Source organism: Electrona antarctica (assembly GCF_951216825.1).
Source record: "Electrona antarctica genome assembly, chromosome: 14".
Lineage (NCBI taxonomy): Eukaryota > Metazoa > Chordata > Actinopteri > Myctophiformes > Myctophidae > Electrona > Electrona antarctica.
Genome location: NC_136795.1, coordinates 18,398,227 through 18,413,995, shown reverse-complemented (window position 1 = coordinate 18,413,995; position 15,769 = coordinate 18,398,227). Strand labels below are relative to the sequence as shown.

General features: G+C 42.1%; 1 pseudogene across 1 annotated transcript; it reads left to right on the top strand.

The window, feature by feature from the left end:
- Nucleotides 1-7,252: 7,252 nt before the first annotated feature.
- Nucleotides 7,253-10,111, top strand: LOC306937689 (E3 ubiquitin-protein ligase TRIM21-like; annotated as a pseudogene). The gene is made up of 2 exons (XR_013792556.1): nucleotides 7,253-7,348; nucleotides 8,489-10,111. The product of XR_013792556.1 is annotated as an E3 ubiquitin-protein ligase TRIM21-like (transcript).
- The last annotated feature ends 5,658 nt before the right edge of the window (nucleotides 10,112-15,769 follow it).

The following is a 15,769-nucleotide window of genomic DNA, read 5'->3' as shown; positions in this document are numbered from 1 at the left end:
CATTTGTACACATTTTCAGATTGGGGTACCAATCTATATTAATTGAATGAATGAACGAACGAACGAACGAATGAATGAATGAATGATGGATTGATGGATGGATGGATGGATGGATGGATGGATGGATGAATGATGGATGAATGAATGATGGATGAATGATGGATGATGGATGAATGAATGATGGATGAATGATGGATGAATGAATGAATGAATGAATGGTTTATTTCGATCTTTTTTCAGTGAGACATTACAAAAATATATTTTTAACACGATATCGAAAAGGTATAGGCAGAAGTAGCTTATTAATGCCTTGGCTTATTACATTGTATTACCTTTTAACAAATAATCACACCCATGTGAAGTGGGTGGTGCAACTCTGTGTGGGGGTCCCCGGGGGGTCCCATGGAAATTTCAGACCCACAGGAACGCCCCCAGGGTGGCGGCCTTGTGCCGACCCGGTTCCGGTGAGCCGCCCTGTGTCCGAAATGGTCCAGAAATGACAGTTATTGTGTGGGGGTCCCCGAGGGGGTCCCCGGAACATCCAGACCCCCAGGAACACGCCCAGGGGGCCGGCCCAGTTCCGGCGAGCCGTCCCGCCTGCGTCCGAAATGGTTGAGAAATGTCAGAGTTACAGTGTGGGGGTCCCCCGGGGGTCCCTCTACTGTACTGTACTGTACTTTCACTATACTCTACTGTCACACCCAAAATCATATATAGGCTACAGTTAATATGTGTGTGTGTGTTAGGCTGCACAACAGGGACAATTGGTGGTGAAAACCAACCAAACGCAATTTAACGTAAGTAAACAAAGTAAACAAAAATCTGAAACAAAAAATAAAAAACAAAAACAGAAAACAAACACGAAACAAGTGCATAATGTACATAATAATTATCACATTAACATGCTAATCAAGCCATCAATCATTCAATTAACTAATAATTTTATAGTGACCGCAAAAGTTATCACAAAGGTAGGGGCCGTTGTAAGTGAATGGGAGGTCTGTCATTCTGTGCTGCAAAATTGAGGACTCAAAAGTGAGGACGGAATTTGAGGACGGAATCATCCGCACGTATTGAACGCTGTGCTTGGCTGGAAGGTGTGCCATTCTGCGTTGTGATTGCCTGAGCATCGCATAATGTGTGTGCCACATGAGCCAATATAAGTGGCAAAGGGAGAGAGATATCAGAATTGCGCATCTCCCTCCTCATGAAGAGATTACCCCATCCTTCTAAGTGGCTGGAGCAATTCATCTGAATTTGCACACAGCCATTGACAACACAATTCTAGGGGGTGTGGTTGCCTATTATAGGTAATATAATCCAATCATATGAGGGCAAAAGAAGTGTATAAATAATAAATTGCTAATTGTTGCTACTGCTACTTTGGGATGTTCAACAATACAAATGCAATGCATGTACACCACACAACCCAAACTCACATACTTTGGTATGTCATATTCTAGTTTTTGGGGTCCACTTGCAAAACCCTACATGTGCCTACTGTATCATCACACACACACACACACACACACACACACACACACACACACACACACACGATGACGTCTATGGACGTTTTTATCCAAAGGAGTGTTTTTCGTGCAAAACTATGCCTGCAATGGATTCAGAATCATGAGCAACCCCTAGTTTGACACGTCACATGCTACTTAAAGCATAATCAACATTTTGAAAATGTTCCCTTATATAGGCTGTTAATGGTCAATGGCTTATTTATTATGCTAATTATGGAAATTGCCCAACATATGCAAGTTAGCATCCGGCAGTTTCTAAATGCTGGGGACCCATACTAAACATTTCTAACATAAAACTTTAGGGTAAGTGTCCGGGTTCACAATGGGGCTCTATCGGCTGGCAAGTAGACTAGGGTAATGTGTAGGCAAAATCACCACACCCTCTCCACTTCTAGTGCACTGATCTTCACCGGATCATTATGGTGAAAGAGCACCTCCTGCTGGTCAGCCATCTCATACAATTTAAATTCAAAACAGGGTCAAGCCATAAAGGGTCAAGCCATAAAGCGAAATAGTACTTGATACTCAATACAATGATAACTACAATGACTGCATTAGAACTAACAAGTAATGTTATATAAAGAGGAGTGATATCATACTCTTCCAAATTAACAATTATAGGCCGGTGCCTGGCTGTAGTGCACCGAATAGGTGACGGTGGAAGTTGGAGATCCATGCTCCACATGGCTATGCAATACCCAATGTACCCGTGTCAGAGTTACGGCTGATTCGGTCTGGCTTATTAGCCAGGCTATGTCAGAGTACCCGTTCCACCCATCTGTCTGTGTCTTTTATGCAATACCCGTTGTACCCGTGTCAGAGTACCCGTTCCACCCGTTGTACCCGTTCCACTATGCAATACCCGTTGTACCCGTGTCAGAGTACCCGTTCCACCCGTTGTACCCGTTCCACTATGCAATACCCGTTGTACCCGTGTCAGAGTACCCGTTCCACCCGTTGTACCCGTTCCACTATGCAATACCCGTTGTACCCGTGTCAGAGTATCCGTTCCAACCATCTGTCTGTGTGTCTTTCATGCCCATATATGGAGATTTCTGTATGTGTCTCTCTGTGTCCATTTATTCCTATATATGGAGTTCTGTGTCAGGCATGCCCAAATATGAAGTGTTGTGATGTCGGAACAGGCGGCAGGCCAGCTCCATACAGTATATGGAGATATAATAATAATAACTCAATATCTGTAGTTGTCTCCACCAGGCCGAAGGCATGGGGAGAGAGTATGTTTTGCACTCCGTCCGTCCGTCCATGTGTCCGTGTGTCCGTCCGTCCGTCCGTGTGTCCGTCCGTCCGTCTGTGAACAGCTAATCTCTGGCACCGTTGGCTTGATCGCAGCCATACTCTGCACACACACTCCCTGGATGCCAGAGCTGAACCTCTGCTCCAAAGTTTTCACATTGGCCTGTTATAGCGCCACCAGGAGGCCGCTTTGTGCAAAACAAATGTTTTGACGGTACACCCACAGATTTTGTCCAAACATTACGCAAATTGGTACACAGTCTCTCTAGAGCCATTCAACGAAACGGCTCTTTCAGATTTCTCAGACTCCATCCTGATTGGCTACGATTGGCTTCCAAAGTTCGCAGTGCTCCGTTTCAAACAAAATGCTGCAAATCATGAACACATCGTGTGATTTCCGTGAAATTTTGCACGCACATTCCCACTAGGCCGAGGAAGAAATGCCACTTGAATATTTTCAACTCAGCCTCACGGTGGCCGATTTGTGTTTTTACCTATAACTGCACCGATCTGTGTAAAACCATGTATGCACACTCCCTAGAGGCCAAGGAAAAACCTTTGCCTGGAATTTTTCACATCTGCTCTTTATAGCGCCACCAGGAGGCCGACATATGTAAAACACATTTTCTAATATTACTCCTTCAGATTTTATCCAAATTTCATGCAAATCGGTACGCATGCTCTCCATAGTCATGTGATCATGTGATTTGTTTGATTTCTCATAATTATCCATCCTGATTGGCTACGATTGGCTTCGAAGGTTTTCAGGAGTAGCCCGTTTTGTACAAATCGCCACAACTCCTCAACGCAGCGTCCGATTGCGGTGAAACTGTGCATGCCTATTCCCACTACTAGGCTGAGGAAGAAATGCCACTTGACAGTTTTCAAATCAGCCTCATGGTGGCGCTACAACAGGACAAGTCGCGTCACACACACACACACACACACACACACACACACACACACACACACACACACACACACACACACACACACGCACAAAACCCAAATAAACATGTTTATATTACTCCTAAACAATTTTTCCCAAACATCACACACACTCCTATCCTCCTGGTGGAGACCTGTGCCCTGGGCACTTTTTCTAGTTTTTTCCTTATTACTGTGCGAGAGTGCAATCATCCAATCCACTATGCAGCTCAAAGCAAGAGTTGAATACCAGCCATTTGCCATCAGAACTTTGTGTGCTATCTGCTGAGTTTATATTCCAATCCTAAATGAAGGAAATTAAATTAAAGATATGAATTATTGTCTCCAACTTTGAGTAAATTAGAGATCCTGGAATGTAGTCAAAGTGAGAAATGGGAGGGTCACAGTGTGAAGACAATACAAAAAGGACTGTCACTGCACACCATTGTGTTGGATGTAACTTCTTTTGATATACGGTTAAGTAATAAGGAAAGTTATTTCCTATCATTTACACACCGCATGCGGCATGAAGCCTTGAATTCACAGAGATTGTGTAGTTTTTGTCACATTCCTAAGTCAATAATTTAATGATCGGGCCAATAGGAGACTGTTGTTTTAGGAATGAAACAAAAACAAACACAAACATGCTGTATACAAAACATTACTTCCAACATCACATCAGTGTTGAGTGCCAATGGAACATTACCAATTGCAAGTCAGCCAGGCAGACACATTGCAGTGAGTGAGTTGAACATGAAACCTTTTCTTTTCCTAATAGTCCGGCAGTCGGGGTTGTGGAGTGGGAAATTTGGTATATACCGGTAGTCTTTTTATATTGGCCTAAAATATTGTCTATATACATACATTCATGAATCCACTTGCTGACCGGCTGTCAGTATTGAGCAATTATTTATAGGGGTTTCTTGTGACCCTACCATTAACATTGTATAAGAATGAATTAATTCATTTGTTGATAAAAGGAGAGTACATCAGGACTTCCATGACAACAGTATATCACAGAGGATAACACAATAAAGCCCTAAGGATTATTTCCATTGTGGGCCCCTATTTAGTGGATTATTGTGCGGTAATATCACACATGTGCATAGAGAGCTATATGTAATATGTGCAAATATCAGTTTGAGCAAAACCTACCTAAGCTGTCTGTGAAATGAAATGATTACTATATTTACCCAGGGTATCTGGGCTAAGCTCAAGAACTTGTTTCCAGCCAGGCCCTGCTCATAGAACATTTCATCGTAGTGGTTCAATGCCTTGTTCAAGGGCACTTCAGCGGTGGTAATTTTAACGTGTCGGACCGCTGATTCGAACTGGCGACCTTCCGGTATCAAGACCGCTCCACAATCCGTTCGGCCACCGCTGCCACTTAGTGCGTGTGTGTGCCAGATTATGCCCCAATATGGCAATTCCTGGCGCTACAGTAATGACATCATAATATGATGTTATCTGATAATACCCTGCCTTTATTAAATTAAAATAAGTAACAAGGATTGGATTTTATGTAGAAATAGTGTTACTGATTATGTCAACTTACATTTCAATGGCTACCGATGAACATCAACAAGGTCAACAGCCCCCAACCTTGGAAGAGATGAGGACAACAAGAGATGCAACCATCATCATCTCTCCACCTCCAAAGTCCAGGATGAGCCACTGGCTGAATATGCAAACATTGCGATCTGCTGTCTGCACTGTAGACAGTGCCTGCTGTGTTGTGGGGCTGTGGAAAGCCCTAAAGCACATGTGACTTCACTAGTCTCTCTCTGTCTGTCTGTCTGTCTGTCTGCTCACTCTCTCTCTCTCTCTCTCTCTCTCTCTCTCTCTCTCTCTCTCTCTCTCTCTCGGGGGGCTGGGAACCCCAAAATTACACTAAAGTGAAAGCAAAATACCCCAATATTTTACTGTAAAACCGACAACTGCATTAGTGCACTATTAGTGGCTGTACTCGTTCTTTGTATTGCTCATCTCTCTTTACTGTGATTTTATAGAGCACATTGTGAAATATTTTGCTGTAAAACTGCATTAGTGCACTACCGGCTGCATTAATTCAGTGACTAGTCTGTATGTCTGCCTGCCTGCCTGCCTCTCCTTTTTGGGGGGTTTGGGTACTCCAAAATCACAGCAAAATTACAACAACAAGTTTTTTCCCGGCCACACGTCTTTGCCGGTCGACCGAATCGCACCACGCAGCGCAGGGGGGCCCTGAAAATTTGTCTAGCCCGGGGGGCCCTTGGGAGGGTTAAACGTTATTCATAGTCTAATATTTTCGGTGGTGAGGTGACCACCGAACTACAACATGACGTGAGCAGCGGTGAAGAGCAAACCACCGCTCTCCCGAGCCCTTAATTACTTGCGCAAGCAGAGCGCGCAAGTACTAGTTTCGCCCAGGACGATGCGTATGCACCGTCCCAGCAAATTACGTAATGACTACTTGTGCCTGATACGGCAGTGTTGCCAGACTACATACATGTATACATAGGAGCGTTACCTCTAATCCTCCCGACACTAAAACATATCGTCATTACGTCACCATCGAAAACCAATTACACTCTGGCATTGGGACCTTTAATCCACATCTTTATTACGTCATCATTGAGAGCTAGTCATCATTGAGAGCTAGCATATGACGCCAGTTATACCCTGACGTCATATGCTGGGACGGTGCATACGCATCAAAAGTAACCACAGTATACCACTAATCAATTTACAAATTACATATACATATACATAGAGGCATTTCCTGTAATCCGCCCGACATTGATCGAGATATACGTCACCATCGAAGGCATTGGGTCCTTTAATCCACATCTTTATTATGTCATCATTGAGAGCTAGTCATCATTGGCCCCATTTACATGCAGAAATGCATTCGGAATGAATGGATTCATTCCAGTCATCAGAATAAAAATGCTCATGTAAACACCTCAATTGGAATAGAATATCCCGTTCCGAATGAATTTTCATTCCGGTCTGGAGGGGTGGTATATACCGTTTGAATCGGTATAGATCACCATATAAACATGTTATTCCGAATGCTACTGGGAGTTTGGAATACATGTATTATTTTACACATGTCTGCCCTTAGTAGACTATAGTGCTTTATGCCCATGTCCAAGCAGAGATGGCCATTTGGAGACATTTTAGAAGATTTATGATTCATGTTGTTCATTGTAATCATTCTAATATGATTGCAAACACGTTCACAAAATGTTTAAGTTGTTTCCTAAAATAGCTGATCTTCAAGCCCACAACAAGTCAACAACCTTTGATGGATCCAATGGAGGCTCATCATGGACATATAGGTGGAGAAATAGAAATCACACTTGTGTGAAGTGAGGGGCGCCTGGTAAATGTTCCCCTACAGTTTTGGATGCTGGGGTTCAAGTGAAGTGTTTCCTCCAGCAGGTGGCAGTAAAGGGTCAACAGCTCCAGGTCCTCAGTGAGTAAATTGTAGTAAAAGTAAACAGTGTAAAGTTTGGTGGCAGCGACTCACTCTCTCTAGTCTGTAGTAAACCTTTCAACAGCACGTTTTACACAAACACTGACAACTTCAACATTGGTGAGTTCTGCATTTAGTTAGTTTTACACAAACACGGACAACTTCAACATTGGTGAGTTCTGCATTTAGTTCATGATTTATCCTAACAAGGAAACCTTTAGTCAGTCACTCTGTTTAATAGTTTATTAGTAGGCCTACGTGTGTGTGTGTATTAAACTACGTTAAACTCGCCAACATTGCAGCTTGAATTATCTTCTCTCAATCTGCAAAGCATTTGTTTCATAAAAATCCACCGTAGAAATGTTACTTTATTTATTGTGCTTAAGTTTGGAAGTGCTCGTCGAAATCACTGAACGGCCCTGTTGTACCACCTGTTTAGAATTGCACATAATGAAGGAGGCAGAAGGCAAAAACGAGCGCTTCCAAACTCCAACACTTAAATGAAATAATCACCTGCACCAACACTTAGAAGAATCACCTGCAAATAATTTCTTGACAGAAAGTAGCTCATAACATTTCTATGGTGTTTTTTTTAATGAAATAAACGCTTTGCAGAATCAAGCCTGCCCTACAGCTGCGGAAATTTCAATTTGATCAAATATGGGCTGTTAATGGAGGGTATTGCAACTCTAGATTCATCCCATTATATATACAATACAAATCATCCCACATAATCTAGTGTTGCAAATTGCGGATAAGTGAAGAGAGACAGACAGTCTACATTTTATATCCTGACCCATAAAGCCCAGTCGTGGCCTACCTTTTGTTTTTAAGGCTACTTTCATCATCTTATGATGTTATATTGTTTTCTACATGTGCACATAAAGTCTGCACATACTTTGACTGCCCTGGTAGTTATTAATTAACAGAGAATTAAAGTCGTGTGTGTGTGTGTGTGTGTGTGTGTGTGTGTGTGTGTGTGTGTGTGTGTGTGTGTGTGTGTGTGTGTGTGTGTGTGTGTGTGTGTGTGTGTGAGTGTGAGTGAGTGAGTGAGTGAGTGAGTGAGTGAGTGAGTGAGTGAGTGAGTGAGTGAGTGAGTGAGTGAGTGAGTGAGTGAGTGAGTGAGTGAGTGAGTGAGTGAGTGAGTGATAAGAGAGAACTGAGACTGATATCCAGTATGTGTACAAAGTTCCATTGATCCAGTGGTGCCAGAGGTTAGCTTCTCAGAGACACACAGACAGACAAACGGCCAAGGCTAAACATTATTAATATAGTTGCATCAATTTCTTTTCCCCCCCACTTTTATTCTCAGTGTGAAGAAATGGCGTCTGCCAGCAGTCTCCTGTCTGAAGAGCAGTTCCTGTGTTCTATCTGTCTGGACTGATCCAATCACCACTCCATGTGGACACAACTACTGCAACACCTGCATCACACATTACTGGGACACTAAGGATGTGTGTCAGTGTCCACTGTGTGACGAACCCTTCAATAAGAGACCAAAATTCTCTGTTAACAAAGCCTTCTCTGAGATGGCTGATCAGTTCAGGAAGTCAAAGCAGCAGAGACAAACTTCCAGCACAAACCCAGAACCTGCTGAACCAGATGAAGTCTCCTGTGACGTCTGTACTGAGACCAAACTCAAAGCCCTGAAGTCCTGCTTGGTGTGTCTGACCTCCTACTGTGACACTCACCTGGAGCCTCATCACAGAGTCTTAGGGCTAAAACGACACAAACTAATCAACCCTGTGAAGAACCTGGAAGACATTCTGTGTAAGAAACATGACAGACCTCTGGAGCTTTTCTGTAAGACTGACCTCATGTGTGTTTGTCAGTTCTGCACTGAGTCAGACCACAAGTTACATCAGATTGTATCTCTGGAAGAGGCATTTGAAGGAAAGAAGACTGAAGTTCAGCAGATGGTACAGGAGAGACAACAGAAGATTCAGGAGGTCCAACACTCAGTAGAGCTCAGTAAGAAAGATGCAGACAGAGAGATAGCCGACAGTGTGCAGGTCTTCACTGCTCTGATCAGCTGTATTGAGAGAAACCAGGCTGAGCTCATTGATGTGATTGAAGAGAAGCAGAAAACAACAGAGAAACAGGCTGAAGGCTTCATCAAAGATCTGCAACTGGAAATCACAGAGTTAGAGAAGAGAAGGTCTGAGCTGAAGCAGCTCTCACACACTGAAGACCACCTCCACCTCCTCCAGAACCTCATCAACACCCCTCCACCCACCAAGGACTGGACAAAGGTCAATGTCCCTTATTCTTCATATGTGGGGACTGTGAGGACAGCTGTGTCTCAGATGGAGAAGACACTCAGTCAAGAGATGGAGAAGCTGTGTGATGCTGAGCTGAGGAGGATCCAGACATATGCCGTGGATGTAACTCTGGACCCTGATATAGCACACTGTGACCTCATCCTGTCAGGGGATGGAAAACAAGTGAGTCTTGGAAAAGTAAAGAAGAATGTCCCAGACAACACAGAGAGATTCTCTCCATGTGTCAGTGTCTTAGGAAAACAAAGCTTCTCCTCAGGAAGGTCCTACTATGAGGTTCAGGTTGGAGGGAAGACTGGCTGGACTTTAGGAGTGGCCAGAGAGTCCATCAACAGGAAAGGTGTAAACACGATGAGTCCCAACAATGGTTACTGGACTATATGGTTGAGGAATGGAAATGAGTACATGGCTAAAGCTTCCCCTGCTGTCGTCCTCCATGTAAGAGAGAAGGTCCAGAAAGTGGGAGTGTTTGTGGATTATGAGGAGGGTCTGGTCTCCTTTTATGATGTGGAGACCAGAGTTCACCTCTACTCTTTCACTGGCTGCTCCTTCACTGAGAAACTATATCCATTATTCAGTCCATGTTTTAATAATGATGGTAAAAACTCTGCTCCTCTGATCATCTCTCCTGTCAATCATACAGATTAGACTGATCCTCAGCTTGACATGAAAAGGTTAGTTTTAATTTAAGAAACAAATGTGTGTTTATATAGAAGGGTTCATTAACAGGTTTATTGTCCTAATGAGGAGATTGATGTGAACTCTATTATTATCAGTCAACCTATTGAACTCTATTATCAGTCAACCTATTGAACTCTATTATCAGTCAACCTATTGAACTCTACACCTGTATTTTATTGAAACACAAATTACAGTCAAAGATCCTGATTGAGTGTTTCATTTGAGTATTTAGCTGAAATCCCTGTCTGTGAGACTTCAGCATTCAGGTTTCAGTTCAACTTTACATTTTTGTTAATTAATGTGCAGGATTAATATCGTCAGTGTTGTAATAATATTACTATAGAACATTTAATTAAATAGGATGTAATAATATTACTATAGAACATTTAATTAAATAGGATGTAATAATATTACTATAGAACATTTAATTAAATAGGATGTAATAATATTACTATAGAACATTTAATTAAATAGGATGTAATAATATGACTATAGAACATTTAATTAAATAGTAAAGCTAATATTCTTCAAGGTAGCATCATTCCCAAGTAGGCCGGATGTCCCACGGACACAGGTCTAGTCTTATTATAGACGATGGAAATTATTGTTCTTCAAAAGAAATCGACTGTTGTAATTAATTATGTGCACATTCTTTTCTCAGTGCAGAGTTACTGATTAAGTTTAGGTGATTGTTGGTGTTTGGGTTTAATGGGTTATGTCACATTGATCAATGTATATTATGGAGTTCATCTAACGAGGAATTGTGCCACATTGTTTTCGCATGTCTTTGATTTGCTACAGAAGAGTTCTGTGTTTGAAACAATAACTATTATCTGGTGGTTTTACAATAAATATTCATGGAGCATTATCCTGTGTGCAGACTCTATTCATGTTAGATATAACATGCTAGATATAACTGGCTCATTTCAACAATAGTGATCCTGCTAATAGACTTGAATAAACTGTAAATCATGTCACTTGACACATCTATCTATAAATGACACATCCAGACACCAATTAGCCCATAAGACATGGAACGCACCTGTGTTGCCTTAGCTTTTGTTTTAACCACTTTTACCATTAGGGCCTATTATAAACTTTAGTGTCACTGTGTCAAGTTTGAGAACAGTTAACTTTGCAGAGGCAGACTTTCTGTCTTGTTGGCATCTCAGCTCTGTGTAGTTAACAAATCACCTTTAAATCACAGTAATATATTCAATTATCTACCAAATCACAGTAATATCACCAGAAATACATTTAATTATCTACCAAATCACAGTAATATCATCAGAAATACATATTGCACACATCAATAACCAGGTCCAGACAGTCAGAATGACAGAAAGACGGAGGAGAGAGAGGACGAAATGCCGTCAGTCCGCTGTTCAGTAATCACACCTTAGACTCAGTATACCTCTCTCTCTCTCTCTCTCCCTCTCTCTCTCTCTCTCAAAAATAACGAGCGACCCCTACTGCGGAATGAAATGATGGGATTTCAAAGTATCGTCTTTCGTCTGTAATGTTTGTATTGTTGAGACAGTCACAATGAATGAACTGCCTATATTGTATGTGTCCAACAGATGGCGTAGTTTCACGTGAATTAACATGTATCATGTCTTATATCACATCTCCATGTAAACAATCATTCGGAATGACCATTTCCCATGTAAACTCGCAGCAAAAAACATTACTTCCGAAGTATTTTATTCGGAAGTATTTATTCGGAATGATCAGCCTGCATGTAACTGCGGCCACTGTGTATTATATTCTCTGGGTGTAATTCCCAGAGTGGCTCTGTTTCCGGGCCTTAGTGCCCAGGTCACATATGCATGTAGCCTACTATGTAAACTCTTAATTTCCATTTTCCATCCATTCAGTTGCCAAAAAACAAACCTTTTTCTTTTCTTTTTTTGAGTGGTGCAAACCACTCCAACAACCAGCTTTGTCTGTATCTATGTTTGTATGTGTGTACCTGTACGTGTGTGTACCTGTACGTGGGACCCAAAAAAATTAGCATGGTTACTATGGTCACTGACATTACGTCAGACCACAGCTGATCAGGCTATATAAGACCCTGCACCACTCAGTTCACAAGGGTGTGATTTTTTTAAAATAATCTGGGGACCCCCCAAAATTTGGCTAGCCCCCCCCCCCCCCCCACACACACACACACACACACACACGTTGAGAACCCCTGGGTTAATTCATTGATAAGGTTATCAATTCATTAATTAATCGATAATTTACATCCCTAGCTGATACTCATTGCACCGCATTGTCATACCGTATACAATGCGGTGCACGATGGAATCGTCCAGACCCCCTGGGCACGTTTCTTGGGCTCTGGTTGTTCCGAGGACCCCCAGAGACCCCCACATGGTAACTTTCTCATTTTTCTACCGTTTCGGACGTGGGGCGGCTCGCCAGAACCGGGCCGACACCCTGGCTGGTCCTGTGGGTCTGGAACTTCCGGGGACCCCCACACGGTGTTGCACCACTCACTTCACACGGGTGTGATTTTTACTTACCTGTTGTCCATTCCTGTGTATTATTACATACGTACTGTGTAAACTTAAGGATATCAACAGCATCAACTGCCATATGAGAACAGATTCCACCGTTGCATAGAAGAAGCTGAGTTTGAATTGTCGGGAGATTGGAGTTCCATACACTGGTGATGGTGATACTATTAATTAATTACCTCATTTGTTTAATGTTGTTTAATCATATGTGAAATTTATGCTCTTTTCTTTCTTTAGTTTCACAAAGAACGTCTATATAAAGTTGTGTCAAGATCAACTCCTCTCTGACTGCTTTTTTTGACCTCAATCAATCGGTGAAAGTTCCTGGATATTTTCGGTAGAATTAATGATGTCAACTTTCACTTCAATGGCTACCGGTGAACATCAACAAGGTCAACAGCCTCCAACCTTGGAAGAGACGAGGACAACAAGAGATGCAACCATCATCATCTCTCCACCTCCATCACCTCAAGTCCAGGATGAGCCACTGGCTGAATATGCAGAAACCTTCACTTCAGAGGAGACTCCACCATCTGACAGACGTAAATGCTGCTTCAGGTTTGTAACAGATTACATCTATCATGAATCTTTAGTTATATATGAATTATATCGACAACATATATATATTTCAATGTGTGGGGACGAAGAAGACGATGAAGTGCTGCTGATCTTAAGACCCTTACCATCCGTTTTATGGAGAAACATTTTTCAAATCTTCATACCTCCAGTTGCTCTTTAACACGCCCCTCACTTAACACGAGTATGATTTTTTATGTTAGACATTGAGGGAAATTAAAATTCTCAGACTTTAAAAAAAGAGAAACAAAATCACACCCGTGTGAAGTGAGGGGTGCTCTTATCATCGTACATCTTCAAGGTTCAAGGTTCACTTTTTGTCATTTCACAAAATCGTACTCAGGACCAGCAGTATATAAAACCTACAGAAGTAGGAACCATTATGATAGTGGTGTATTTTGGAGTGGTGCTCCTTACGGAGCTATGTGTGTGGGTGCCTGCCTGGCTGGGTGGGTATGAGCACGAAAATAGCATGGTTGTTTTTCACCACCTGGTGCGCAACCTAACACACACACAAACACACACGCACATAATAACTGTATATATGATGATTTCACGTGTGCCAGTACAGTACAGTGAGAGTACAGTACACTGTACTGTCACCTCTAGCCTGGCTAATAAGCCAGACTCAAATCACACTGTCGTGTGGTATTTGAGTCTGGAGATGAGAACGTCGCTGTACCAAAGCCCGCCCATATTGCATACCGTGTCCCGATTGGCCACACCAGTTCTCTGGTGTAGGAAATGGGCGTACAATTGAGCCTCTCCAGACCGTAATCCGCCGGCAGGCATTTTTTTTTGCCAACGGCTGATTCGGTCTGGCTTATTAGCCAGGCTAGGTCACCTCACCACCGAAAATCCAGACTGAATAGGCCTTGAGTTGTGTGGAAGCGGGCTGTGACTCATGAACAATCATGTCTAGTGGTGATGGTGATGCCCGGCCACAACATGGTAGGATCCTGAAAAGGGAAAAAAATAATTGTGAAACATACAGCTAAAGGCTTAGAAATGTTGGTTGAATCCACACATGAAAAATATATATTTAGAACGTTCCAAGACAGAGGGAGGGTTAGAATTACCAAACTTCTTAAGGCTCATTCATAGTCTGGATTTTCGGTGGTGAGGTGACCACCGAACTACAACATGACGTCACGAGCCGCGGTGAAGAGCAAACCACAGCCATCAACGTTATTTCAGCTCCGGTGGTCACCTCGCCACTGAAAATCCAGACTATGAATGAGCCTTTATACTACTATTGGGCAGCAAACAAATTTCCCTATTGGTTCAATACTTTCTCCAAGAGAGACGGCCCAATTTGGTCACATGGAGATCCAGAACGAGGTTCCAATCTCCCCATATTTAGCTGCTGTCAACCCAACTCCCCCTAAATACATTAAAAACCCAATAGTGAAAAATTCGATCCGAATCTGGAACCAATTTAGAACCCACTTCAGCCTTAGAGAATCCAGCATCCTCCTTCCCTTAACACATAATCATCTTTTTCTACCTTCACAAATTGACCCCGCATTCAAGATATATGGCACAGGAACGGTCTTTTTCAGATCTAATCGTTAACAACACTTTTGTCACATTCAATCATATATACAATAACAATAATATCCCAAGATCACACTTTTTCAGATACCTTCAAATTCGTAGCTTTGCCAACAGACAGTTTCCTTCTTTTCCTAATTTCCCTCCAAATGACCCATTACTTTATATATTGAGACTCAACCCACATAAAAAAGGCCTAATTTCCAAAACATCTCAGCAATACACCATATTGAGCCTATTTCTTGGACAAGAATTAAATTGGCCTGGGAAGAGGACATTGGAGAAGGAATTTCGGAACAGACATGGACAGACAGTATAGCACATATCCACACTCCATCATTCTTTAATTGAATTTAATACAGTTCAAAGTGTTTCATCGTCTTCACTTTTCCAATACTATATTAGCCAGAATCTATCCATGGATCAGTCCCAACTGCCCCAGGTGCTCTCAAAGTCCAGCTACATTAGGCCACATGTTTTGGAGTTGTCACGACCTACATCCTTTCTAGAGTCAGATTTTCTCCACGTTTTCAACCATTTGTGGGAAACAATTTGAACCCACCCTACTACGGCCATATTTGGAGTGGTAAAGACAGAGGAAGGATTATCTGTACATCACAAGAAAGCATTCGCCTTTGCCTCACTTTTAGCTCGTCGTCTCATCTTGTTAAATTGGAAAGTGAATAAACCCCCCCTCCTTTAAACAATGGATCAAGGAAGTGATGTTTTCATTGAAGTTAGAAAAGATCTGTTACCGGAGCCAGGGAGAAATTCGACACAACCTGGTCCCCCTTTATAAGATACGTAGAAATACTAGAAACCCACACTATTACCTAAAACACTAATTAACTAGGTGCTTGGGTGAAAAGGGGTACACATACACGTGTTTGTTTGTGTATACATGTATGCGCATGCACTCATATACAACTAAAATAATGTAAAAAGTGTATGTATGTATGTATGTATGTATGTATGTATGTA